The sequence below is a fragment of the Triticum aestivum genome, chromosome 7B (genome assembly GCF_018294505.1).
Source record: "Triticum aestivum cultivar Chinese Spring chromosome 7B, IWGSC CS RefSeq v2.1, whole genome shotgun sequence".
In the NCBI taxonomy this organism is placed as follows: Eukaryota; Viridiplantae; Streptophyta; class Magnoliopsida; order Poales; family Poaceae; genus Triticum; species Triticum aestivum.
Genome location: NC_057813.1, coordinates 711468120 through 711480370, shown reverse-complemented (window position 1 = coordinate 711480370; position 12251 = coordinate 711468120).

Sequence of the window (12251 nt, the reverse complement as noted above, 5' to 3'; positions counted from 1 at the left end):
GATGTGACATCGAGTCGGGGTCCTGACAATGTTACCCAACACGCTCGATCACTCTGGCCGGACACACCTTTCTCGGGTCAATGCCCGGCCTCGGAAGATCAACACGTCGCAGCCCTACCTAGGCTCAGCAGAGAGGTCCCCACCGGTCTACATCCTAAGCACTCCGGGGTCTTGGGACCATCGCCCGCAGCACTCCGGGTCATTGCGAGCAGGGTGGATACCAGCACTGCCTCGGATGGCCAGAACGATCCGACCGTGCCGCACTGCTGAACTGGATGTCTGACAAAGCTTCAGCTAATACTGCAACGTCGAGGCCCATATCTATTCTCGTGTGGTGGTTAGTGCGTAAAGGCGAGAGGCCAACTCAGAACAAATACCCAAACCAATTAGTGCATTGGGGGCTCGCGGAGACGAGCAGAGACTCGCGATAATGTGACCCCGTCGCCCCATCTCGTGGACTTACGGCAAGGGCCCAGACTGCCCGGACGTGCGAGTGGAAAATTCGCGGGTGCTCAACGGGCCTTCCCGACTTTCACATCAACTCACGGGTACCCCTCAGGGACGACCCGACTTCAACAATGTTCTCAAGTAAGTCAAGGTAACCGTGTGTCCAAACATCAAGGGGAAAACCCGAGGAATCACCCACGGAGGATTCCACTCGATGTAATCATCAAGGTAAATGTAAGAGGATCCACCCTCGAGGTTCACACTTGAGGTGTTGCATGACAGAACCGTATCGGGAATGGTGAACAAGGAACCACCCTCGTTGACCATGACCGAATAGCTACACTACAGAATTATCATCAGGAGTGCGTTATGAGGGATCACCCTCGGCACTCGATGAAACAGAAGGGAAAGGTTGCATGTTTGCTATGATAGGGGCATGTGGCAGACGAACAGACCGCGTGTTCGGATTCATCTCGTCGTTCTGAGCAACTTTCATGTAGAAAACATTTTTATCTGAGCTACGGTTGAATTTCTATGAATTTTCAAAGTTTTAAATGATTTTCTAGTATTATTATTACTTCGAAAATAAACAACAAATGCTACGGGTACACAAAAGTGTACCTAGCACTAAGCACATGCGGCTGACAGATGGGGCCGGAGGGCCCAGTTGACCAGGTCAAAGAGACTAGTCAACCAGTAAATAGTAGAAGTGGGTCCGCATGTCATTGACTCTACTTAATTAAACATATCTAATTAGTTAACCTAGTTAATTAGGGTAGTTAAATAGAGTTAATTAAGTTAAATAATTAATTACCCACTAATTAATTAGTTAATTAATTAATTGTTTTTATTAACATATATACTTTTTTTAAAACCCCTTTTTTTAAGGGCTTGGGGCCGGGCACGGGCGCCGGCGGCCAGGGGCCGCACAAGCGCCGGCCGGAACTAGGCGGCGGGGTGGAGGGAAGATGTCCGCTAGCGGGAGCTGGTGAGCACGGTGGCGTGGGGGGCGCGACGGCGATGTGCAGCAGTAGGCCGAGGCGGGGGAAGGGACTCGGCGGGGCGCAGCTGTGCCGCTGGGGAAAAGAGCCAGTGGGTGAGGCGAGGCTGCATGCAGGCGGGCGCGGCCAGGGAGTAGTGGGCGTGAGCGGGGGCACGCGCAGGCGGCCAAGGGCATGGCCGTACATGGCCAGGGGCGCGTGGGAGGGCGGACAATGACGCCGTGAGCACAAGCTCCGACGGTATCGGCGCGACGGTGACGGCGGCCAATGACAGTGGTTCACAGGGGTAAAATAGGGGGAACCGGAGGAGAAGCTCACAGTGAGCCTGTAGAGGTGCTAAGTGGGCTCGTGGAGGGCTCGACAGCGTCGGAATCAAAGACGAACACTGGCAGTGGTCCGAGGTTGAAGACGACCTCGAACGGGGCGTTGCGACGGCGCTGTGGTCGAACCGATGGTCGAGGTCGCCGAGGCGAACGGCGGAGGGGCTCGTGGACTCGACAAGAGGGCGCGGGGGTGTCGGTCGCCGCGGTGGTGCACGCCGGCGACCACAGGAGCGGTCGGGGGAAAGGGGATCTGAGGAGGGGGCACGTGTGTGTGTGTGAGAGAGAGAGAGAGAGAGCGAGGTGGAGCTATTTCGGGCGAGAGGGGGGAGGGCTCGGGCATGCTCTTATCCTCCTATGGCTCCCTGTAGCGACGTAGGTGGCGAGGTGGTTCGAGGGCAACGGCAAAGACGCGTGCCCTCGGTCGCCCTCCTATAGCGGTAGGTCGAAGGCGACCGAGGGGGCTGTGGGGGCCGGGCTGGCATCGGGTGGGCTGAGGCCAAGTGGAGAAACAAGAGGGGGGCCTTCTCTCTTTTCTCTTTTTTTGCTTTATGTTATATTTATTTTAGGGCATTAAACCAATTCATAAAAATGTTGGTTCATCATGAAAAATATCTAGGAATTACTTGCAGCACCTTGAACATTTTAGTTTTGCCATTTGAAAACTTAAAACTTTGACTTTAATTTAAATTTGAATTTGGACCGGGTTCGAACCAACGTGAGTTTAACAACACTGACCATGATGACGTGACATCATTAGCAGGGAATTATTGTAGCTTAAATATCCAGGCATCACAAAAGGTGATGATCACCATGACTCTTGTATAAGGGTAGAAGATAAAAGTAAAAGATAGGCCCTTCGCACAGGGAAGCTGAGGTTGTCATGCGCTTTTATGATTGGATGCACAAAATTTTAATGCAAAAGAACATCAATTTATATTGCCGCTTGTGATAAAGACCTTTATTATGCAGTCCGTCGCTTTTATTTCTTCCCTATCACAAGTTCGTATAAAGCTTATTTTCTTCGCACTAATAGATCATACATATTTAGTGAGCAATTTTTTTTGCATGCACCGAGGACAACTTACTTGAACGATCTTACTCAATCCTTAGGTAGTATATTTATATGTGAAATCTCTCTTCCTTCAGTTATTCTTTCATGAATTGTTCAAGTGACTGATACGTCTCCAACGTATCTATAATTTATGAAGCATTCATGCTATATTACTATGTGTTTTGAATGATTATGGGCTTTGTTATACACTTTTATATTACTTTTGGGACGAACCTATTAACCGGAGGCCCAACCCATATTGCTGTTTTATTGCCTATTTCAGTATTTTGAAGAAAAGGAATATCAAACGGAGTCCAAATGGAATGAAACCTTCGGCATCGTGATTTTTTGGAAGAATATCATCCTGGAGGCTTGGAGATCAAGTCAGAAGACCCCAGGAGATAGCCCCCCCTACAGGGCGCGGCCCCCTGTCTCGTGGACCCCTCGAGCACCCCCCGACCGACATCTTTTGCCTATATATGCCTACGTACCCTAAAAACATCAGAAATCAAGATAGATCGGGAGTTCCACCGCTGCAAGCCTCTGTAGCCACCAAAAACCTCTCGGGAGTCCGTTCCGGCACACTGCCGGAGGGGGAACCCATCACCGGTGGCCATCTTCATCATCCCGGCGCTCTCCATGACGTGGAGGGAGTAGTTCACCCTCGAGGCTGAGGGTATGTACCAGTAGCTATGTGTTTGATCTCTCTCTCTCTCTCCCTCTCTCTCTCTCTCTCTCTCTCTCTCTCTCTCTCTCGTGTTCTCTCTCGTGTTCCCTCTATGGCACGATCTTGATGTATCCCGAGCTTTGCTATTATAGTTGCATCTTATGATGTTTCTCCCCCTCTACTCTCTTGTGATGAATTGAGTTTCCCCTTTGAAGTTATCTTATCGGATTGAGTCTTTATGAGAACACTTGATGTATGTCTTGCCGTGCTTATCTGTGGTGACAATGGAATATCATGTGCCACTTGATGTATGTTTTGGTGATTAACTTGCGGGTTCCGCCCATGAACCTATGCATAGGGGTTGGCACATGTTCTTGACTCTCCGGTAGAAACTTTGGGGCACTCTTTGAAGTACTTTGTGTTGGTTGGATGAATCTGAGATTGTGTGATGCATATCGTATAATCATGCCCAAAGATACTTGAGGTGACAATGGAGTATCTAGGTGACATTAGGGTTTTGGTTTATTTGTGTCTTAAGGTGTTATTCTAGTACGAACTCTTTAATAGATCGATCTGAAAGAATAACTTTGAGGTGGTTTCGTACCCTACCGTAATCTCTACGTTTGTTCTCCGCTATTAGTTGCTTTGGAGTGACTCTTTGTTGCATGTTGAGGGATTGTTATATGATCTATCTATTTTATTATTGTTGAGAGAACTTGCACTAGTGAAAGTATGAACCCTAGGCCTTGTTTCCTATCATTGCAATACCGTTTACGCTCACGTTTACCACTTGTTACCTTGCTGTTTTTATAATTTCAGATTACAAAAACCTATATCTACTATTTATTTTGCACTTGTATCACCATCTCTTCGCCGAATTAGTGCACCTATACAATTTACCATTTTATTGGGTGTGTTGGGGACACAAGAGACTCTTTGTTATTTGGTTGCAGGGTTGCTTGAGAGAGACCATCTTCATCCTATGCCTCCTACGGATTGATAAACCTTAGGTCATCCACTTGAGAGGGAAATTTGCTACTGTCCTACAAACCTGTGCACTTGCAGGCCCAACAACGTCTACAAGAAGAAGGTTGTGTAGTAGACATCAAGCTCTTTTCTAGCGCCGTTGCCGGGGAGACTAGGTAAAGGGCACTCACTCACATCCCGTCAACTAAGCTCTTTTGTGGCGCCGTTGCCGGGGAGGTGAGTGCTTGAAGGTATATCTTTAGATCTTGCAATTGAATCTTTTTGTTTCTTGTTTTATCACTAGTTTAGTTTATAAAAGAAAACTACAAAAGAATGGAGTTGAGTTTGTCTCATACGCTTCGTCTTTTTAATATCTTTCGTGCTTGAATATCCATGATGCTAATGATATGCAAAGCCACAAGCTTGGGGAAGCTATGTTTGATGAATATGACATATTTTACCCCCCAAGTTTTGATGACCAAATTTATTATGATGAAAGCATGCCTCCTATTTATGATGATTATATTGATGAAAGTGGGTTTGGAAGAGTGTCAACTTTAGGAGGTAGTTATCCCACTATTTTGGAGAATGTTGAATCTTATTGTGATGAACATGAAAGTGGATTTGGAAGAGTGTCAACTTTATTTAGTTATGATTCCACTATTTCCGAAGAGGTTCCAATTGAATATGAGAACAAAGTTGCTATCTATGATGATTATTGTATGACTTGTATGCTATTAGGAATAATGATAACCATGAAACTTGTCATCATGATTTTAGTTTTCAATTGGATTATGCCTCACATGATAATTATTTTTTCGAGTTTGCTCCCACTACCATTCATGAGAAGAATTTTGCTTGTGTGGAGAGTAGTAAATTTTGTATGCTTGTAGATCATGAAAAGAATGCTTTAGGTGCTGGTTATATTGTTGAATTCATTCATGATGCTACTGAAAATTATTATGAGGGAGGAACATATGCTTGTAAGAATTGCAATAATATCAAGTTTTCTCTCTATGTGCTTAAAGTTTTGAAGTTATGCTTGTTTTACCTTCCTGTGATAGTTGATTATTGTTCCCATAAGTTGTTTGCTCACAAAATCCCTATGCATAGGAAGTGGGTTAGGCTTAAATCATATGCTTCATGATGCTCTCTTTATGTTTCAATTCTCATCTTTTATGTGAGCATCATTGTCATCATCATGCCTAGCTAGAAAGGCATTAAAGAAAAGCGCTTGTTGGGAGACAACCCAATATTTACCCTTACTGTTTTTTTGTGTCCACATGATTATTCTACTGTAGTAATCATGTTTTATAGCTTTTGTTTCAATAAAGTGCCAAGTAGAACCTTTGGGAAGACTTGGGTGAAGTTTATGTGATCTTGCTGTGAAAAACAGAAACTTTAGCGCTCACGAGATTAGCTGCCATTTTTTTTAATGGAGAGTGCTTTTAGGTTGATTCTTTGTGTAGATGATTAATAGACAAATTTCTCAGGTCCACCAATTTATTTCGGAATTTTTTGAATTACAGAGGTATACGTTTTATACAGATTACTACAGACTGTTCTGTTTTTGACAGATTCTGTTTTCTATGTGTTGTTTGCTTATTTTGATGAATCTATGAGTAGTATCGGAGGGTATGAACCATAGAGAAGTTGCAATACAGTAGTTTTAACACCAATATGAATTTAGAATGAGTTCATTACAGTACCTAAGTGGTGGTTTTATTTTCTTATACTAACGGAGCTTACGAGTTTTGTTTTGAGTTTTCTGTGGTTGAAGTTTTCAAGTTTTGGGTAAAGATTCGATGGACTATGGAATAAGGATTGGAAAGAGCCTAAGCTTGGGGATGCCCAAGGCACCCCAAGGTAATATTCAAGGACAACCAAGAGCCTAATCTTGGGGATGCCCCGGAAGGCATCCCCTCTTTTGTCTTTGTTCATCGGTAACTTTACTTGGAGCTATATTTTTATTCGCCACATGATATGTCTTTTGCTTGGAGCGTCATTTTCTTTTGATAGTATTTGATTGCTGTTAGTTAGAATAATGTTTTGCATCTTTAGGTTCAATAAAAATGTCAAGGATAGCCTTTGCCATGCTTATTTTGCTAGTATACATGTTGCTGTTTGAAAACAGAAAGTTTACCGCTGTTGCAAAAATTCCCTAGAAAAGTCAGAGAATGGTATAACGTTGAATCTTTTTGCATATTAATCTCTGATAAATTTATTACAGTGGGAATTTTAGTTCATAATTTTTGGAGTCAGGGAAGTATTGATACTCTTGCATTCTTTACAGGCTGTACTGTTTTGGCAGATTGCTGTTATGTTTGCATTGTTTGCATATGTTTGCTTGTTTAATGATTCTATTTGAGGATAGGAGTATTAAATATACAGAGGCATTTAGTATTCAATGTTGAATAATAATTTTAGTGATTTGTTACAGTAGAAAATGATAAGGTTTTGCATTGGTTTATACTCACCTATCTCACGAGTTCTTGTTGAGTTTGTTGTGAATGAAGCTTTTGATAAAAAGAGAAACCATGATATGGGAGTAATTAAGGAGACACAAAGGTTCAAGCTTGGGGATGACCGAGGCACCCCAAGATAATATTTCAAGAAGTCTCAAGCATCTAAGCTTGGGGATGCCCCGGTAAGCATCCCACCTTTCTTCTTCAACAACTATCGGTTAGTATCGGTTGAGCCTAAGTTTTTGCTTCTTCACATGAGTTGTGCTATCATTGCAATGTCATTTTATTTTGTTTTGCTTGCTGTTTGAATAAGATACCAAGATCTGAATTCTTTAATGAGAGAGAGCCTTCATTTAGTTGCATAATTATTTAGCTACTCATTGATCTTCACTTATATCTTTTTGGTGTAGTTTGTTATTTACTCGTGTGCTTCACTTATATCCTATGAGTAAATTGTTGAATGAGTTGAATGTCATAAATCTGAAATTATATATGTTTCATTTGCTTACTCCATGGGGAGTAATGACTTCACATCTAAGAAGTAGAGGTTGTAAATTTATTGACGGTTAGCAAGCATTGTATTAGTCATTTGAACAATTCATGAAATAATATTGAAGGAAGAGAGATTTCACATATAAATATATTATCATAGACATCTTTTGTAATTGTGAGCACTCATTAAGTATGACATGCTAAAGAGTTGATGTTGGACAAGGAAGACAACATAATGGGTTATGTTTTCTCGCATCTCAGTTTAATTATATTTTCATGGATCATTCAAACATGTTGAGCTTGCCTTTCCCCCTCATGCTAGACAAAATTCCTAGCACCAAGTAGAGATACTACTTGTGCTTCCAAATACCCTTAAACCCAGTTTTGCCATGAGAGTCCAGCATACCTACCTATGGATTGAGTAAGATCCTTCAAGTAAGTTGTCATCGGTGCAAGCAATAAAAATTGCTCTCTAAATATGCATGACTTATTAGTGCGGAGAAAATAAGCTTTGTACGAACTTGTTATGGAAGCAATAAAAGCGACAGACTACATAATAAAGGTCCATATACAAGGGGAAATATAAAGTGACGTTCTTTCGCATTAAGATTTTGTGTATCCAACCCTAAAAGCGCATGACAACCTCTGCTTCCCTCTACGAAGGGCCTATCTTTTACTTTATGTCTTTTACTTTATGCAAGAGTCAAGGTGATCTTCACCTTTCCCTTTTTCATTTTATCCTTTGGCAAGCACTTTGTGTTAGAGAGATCCTGATATATATATATCCAATTGGATGTACGTTAGCATGAACTATTATTGTTGACATCACCCAAAGGTGAATACGTTTGGAGGCAACATTATAAGCCCCAATCTTTCTCTGTGTCTGATTAAAACTTCATAACCACAAGTATTGCGTGAGTGTTAGCAATTGTAGAAGACTATATGATAGTTGAGTATGTGGAGTTTGTTATTCCTGAAAGTAAGATGAATTGCAATTGTTTGATCACTAAGAATGAAGTTTGCTAGTTTTCAAGAAAGTTTATGGTCTATGCTTTAACATGTGAATTGCTTGTTACTTGATCATGAAAAGTTTTATGAGATGAACTACTGTTATGACATATTATCATGCTAGAAAGGGTGATTGAAATTATCATTGATCAAACTTGTGCACCTTCTAGCATTCAAACTTCATAAATTCTTTCTTTATCATTTACCTACTCGAGGACGAGTAGGAATTAAGCTTGGGGATGCTGATACGTCTCCAACGTATCTATAATTTATGAAGCATTCATGCTATATTACTATGTGTTTTGAATGATTATGGGCTTTGTTATACACTTTTATATTACTTTTGGGACTAACCTATTAACCGGAGGCCCAGGCCATATTGCTGTTTTATTGCCTATTTCAATATTTCAAAGAAAAGGAATATCAAACGGAGTCCAAACGGAATGAAACCTTCGGCATCGTGATTTTTTGGAAGAATATCATCCCGGAGGCTTGGAGATCAAGTCAGAAGACCCTCGAGGAGCCCAGGAGATAGGGGGCGCGCCCCTACAGGGCGTGGCCCCCTGTCTCGTGGACCCCTCAAGCACCCCCCGACCGACTTCTTTCGCCTATATATGCCTACGTACCCTAAAAACATTAGAAATCAAGATAGATCGGAAGTTCCGCCGTCGCAAGCCTCTGTAGCCACCAAAAACCTCTCGGGAGTCCGTTCCGGCACCCTGCCGGAGGGGGAACCCATCACCGGTGGCCATCTTCATCATCCCGGCGCTCTCCATGATGAGGAGGGAGTAGTTCACCCTCGAGGCTGAGGGTATGTACCAGTAGCTATGTGTTTGATCTCTCTCTCTCTTGTGTTCTCTCTTGTGTTCCCTCTATGGCACGATCTTGGTGTATCCCGAGCTTTGCTATTGTAGTTGGATCTTATGATGTTTCTCCCCCTCTACTCTCTTGTGATGAATTGAGTTTCCCCTTTGAAGTTATCTTATCAGATTGAGTCTTTTATGAGAACACTTGATGTATGTCTTGCCGTGCTTATCTGTGGGGACAATGGGATATCATGTGCCTCTTGATGTATGTTCTGGTGACCAACTTGCGGGTTCCGCCCATGAACCTATGCATAGGGGTTGGCACACGTTCTTGATTCTCCAGTAGAAACTTTGGGGCACTCTTTGAAGTACTTTGTGTTGGTTGGATGAATCTGAGATTGTGTGATGCATAATCATGCCCACGGATACTTGAGGTGACAATGGAGTATTTAGGTGACATTAGGGTTTTGGTTGATTTGTGTCTTAAGGTGTTATTCTAGTACGGACTTTTTAATAGATCGATCTGAAAGAATAACATTGAGGTGGTTTCGTACCCTACCATAATCTCTACGTTTGTTCTCCGCTATTAGTTGCTTTGGAGTGACTCCTTGGTGCATGTTGAGGGATTGTTATATGATCTATCTATGTTATTATTGTTGAGAGAACTTGCACTAGTGAAAGTATGAACCCTAGGCCTTGTTTCCTATCATTGCAATACCGTTTACGCTCACGTTTACCACTTGTTACCTTGCTGTTTTTATAATTTCAGATTACAAAAACCTATATCTACTATGTATTTTGCACTTGTATCACTATCTCTTCGCCGAACTAGTGCACCTATACAATTTACCATTGTATTGGGTGTGTTGGGGACACAAGAGACTCTTTGTTATCTGGTTGCAGCGTTGCTTGAGAGAGACCATTTTCATCCTACGCCTCCTACGGATTGATAAACCTTAGGTCATCCACTTGAGGGAAATTTTCTAATGTCCTACAAACCTGTGCACTTGCAGGCCCAACAACGTCTATAAGAAGAAGGTTGTGTAGTAGACATCAGTGACCAATTCTGCATTTGCTAACTTTCAATAAGTTTACTACCTGTACTTATTCTGTGTGAAGTCATTACTTCCCATGGTATAAGAATATGAAACATATATAAATTCAGATCTATGATATTCAATTCATTCAACCATTTACTCATAGGATATATGTGAAGCACGTGAGTAAATGACAAACTACTCCAAAAAGATATAAGTGAAGAACACTAAGTAGTCAAATAATTAACTAGCCATGGGAGAATTCTTTTTCATTCAAGATTTCAGATCCACTGATTTTATTCAAACAACAAGTAAAATTGAAAATATGCTCCAAGCAAAACACATATCATGTGATGAATAAAAATATAGCTCTGATTAAGGTATACCGATAGTTTTGAAGACGAAAGAGGGGATGCCTTCCGGGGCATCCCCAAGCTTAGGCGCTTGATTCTTACTTGAATATTACCTTGGGGTGCCTTGGGCATCCCGAAGCTTAGGGTCTTTCCACTCCTTATTCTCCCCATATCGATATCTCACTCAAAGCTTGAAAACTTTAATGTCACAAAACTTAACGGAACTTCGTGAGATAGGTTAGTATGATAAAGAGTAAACCATTCACTTTGGTACTGTCAAAGACAAGGTTCATAATTGTTCTCACACAATGCCTACTGTACCATACCATTTCTACAATTTATATTGATAAATATAAGCCATAGAAACTAGAAAACAAGCAAACTATGCAATGAAAACAGAATCTGTCAGAAACAGAACAGTCTGTAATGATCTGAACAGCGACCGTACTTCTGCTACTCCAAAAATTATGAGATAAATTGGTGGACGTGAGGAATTTGTATATTAATCTTCTGCAGAAATAATCAACTCAAAAGCAGTCTCCTGTAAAAAATGGTAGCTGATCTCGTGAGCGCAAAGTTTCTGTATTTTACAGCAAGATCACATTAACTCTCAACCAAGTCTTCCTAAAGGTCTTACTTGGCATTTTATTAAAACAAAAAGCTATAAAACATGATTACTACAGTAGCTTAATCATGTAAACACACAAAAACAGTAAGGGCAAATATATCAAAAAAATCAGCATGAAAATCCGCATCCGATTTTGACAGCCGTAGGCCTGTTTGCAATTTTTTAGAATTCTCAAATTCTAAAAAGGAAAAAAGATATGCTCAAATTTCAGTTTTTTTAATTTTGGTTAAATCTGGTCAAACTATGGTCAAACTACTTATTCAAGAAGTATTAGTGGTACTAAATAATTATTAAAGAATATTATTGTTACTAAATAATTATTTCGGTATTTTAAATTTTAGTCAAATCTGATCAAACTCTGGTCAAACTACTTATTAAAGAAATATTAGTGTTACTAAATAATTATTATTTTTTAGAATAATAGTATCAAACTCAAACAGTGAAACGGGTGACTTCATGCTAAACTCCTGAGGGTTAATAGGATTAACATCTTACTATTTTCAGGAAAACAACAAGTGCAGACTTTGAAACGAGGGGGCATAGAACCCGGAAGTTAAGCGTGCTCAGGCTGGAGTAGTGAGAGGATGGGTGACCGGCCGGGAAGTTAGATGATTTGGAATGATGAGGGGTGATTAGAGATTAGAGGTTAAATTGAGCAGTGATGAGTGGTCATTAGAGATTAAATTGTAAAATAATTTGAAAATCGAGATTTTTTTAAAAAAAAAATTCAAAAAAGAAAACCTTTAGTCCCGGTTTTTGTTACCAACTGGGACTAAAGGTGGAGCTCCAGACAGCGGCCACATGGAGGGCCTTTAGTCCCGGTTCGCATAACCGGGACTAAAGGGGGGCCTTTAGTAACAACCCTTTAGTCCCGGTTCCAGAACCGGGACTAAAGGCCCTCTAGAACCGGGACAAATGGGCCTTTTTCTATAAGTGATTATTGATGGTTACAGCGCCATAAGCAAAGGACACAAGCGAAGAAAAAGTGAAGACTTTCTCTCCACAAC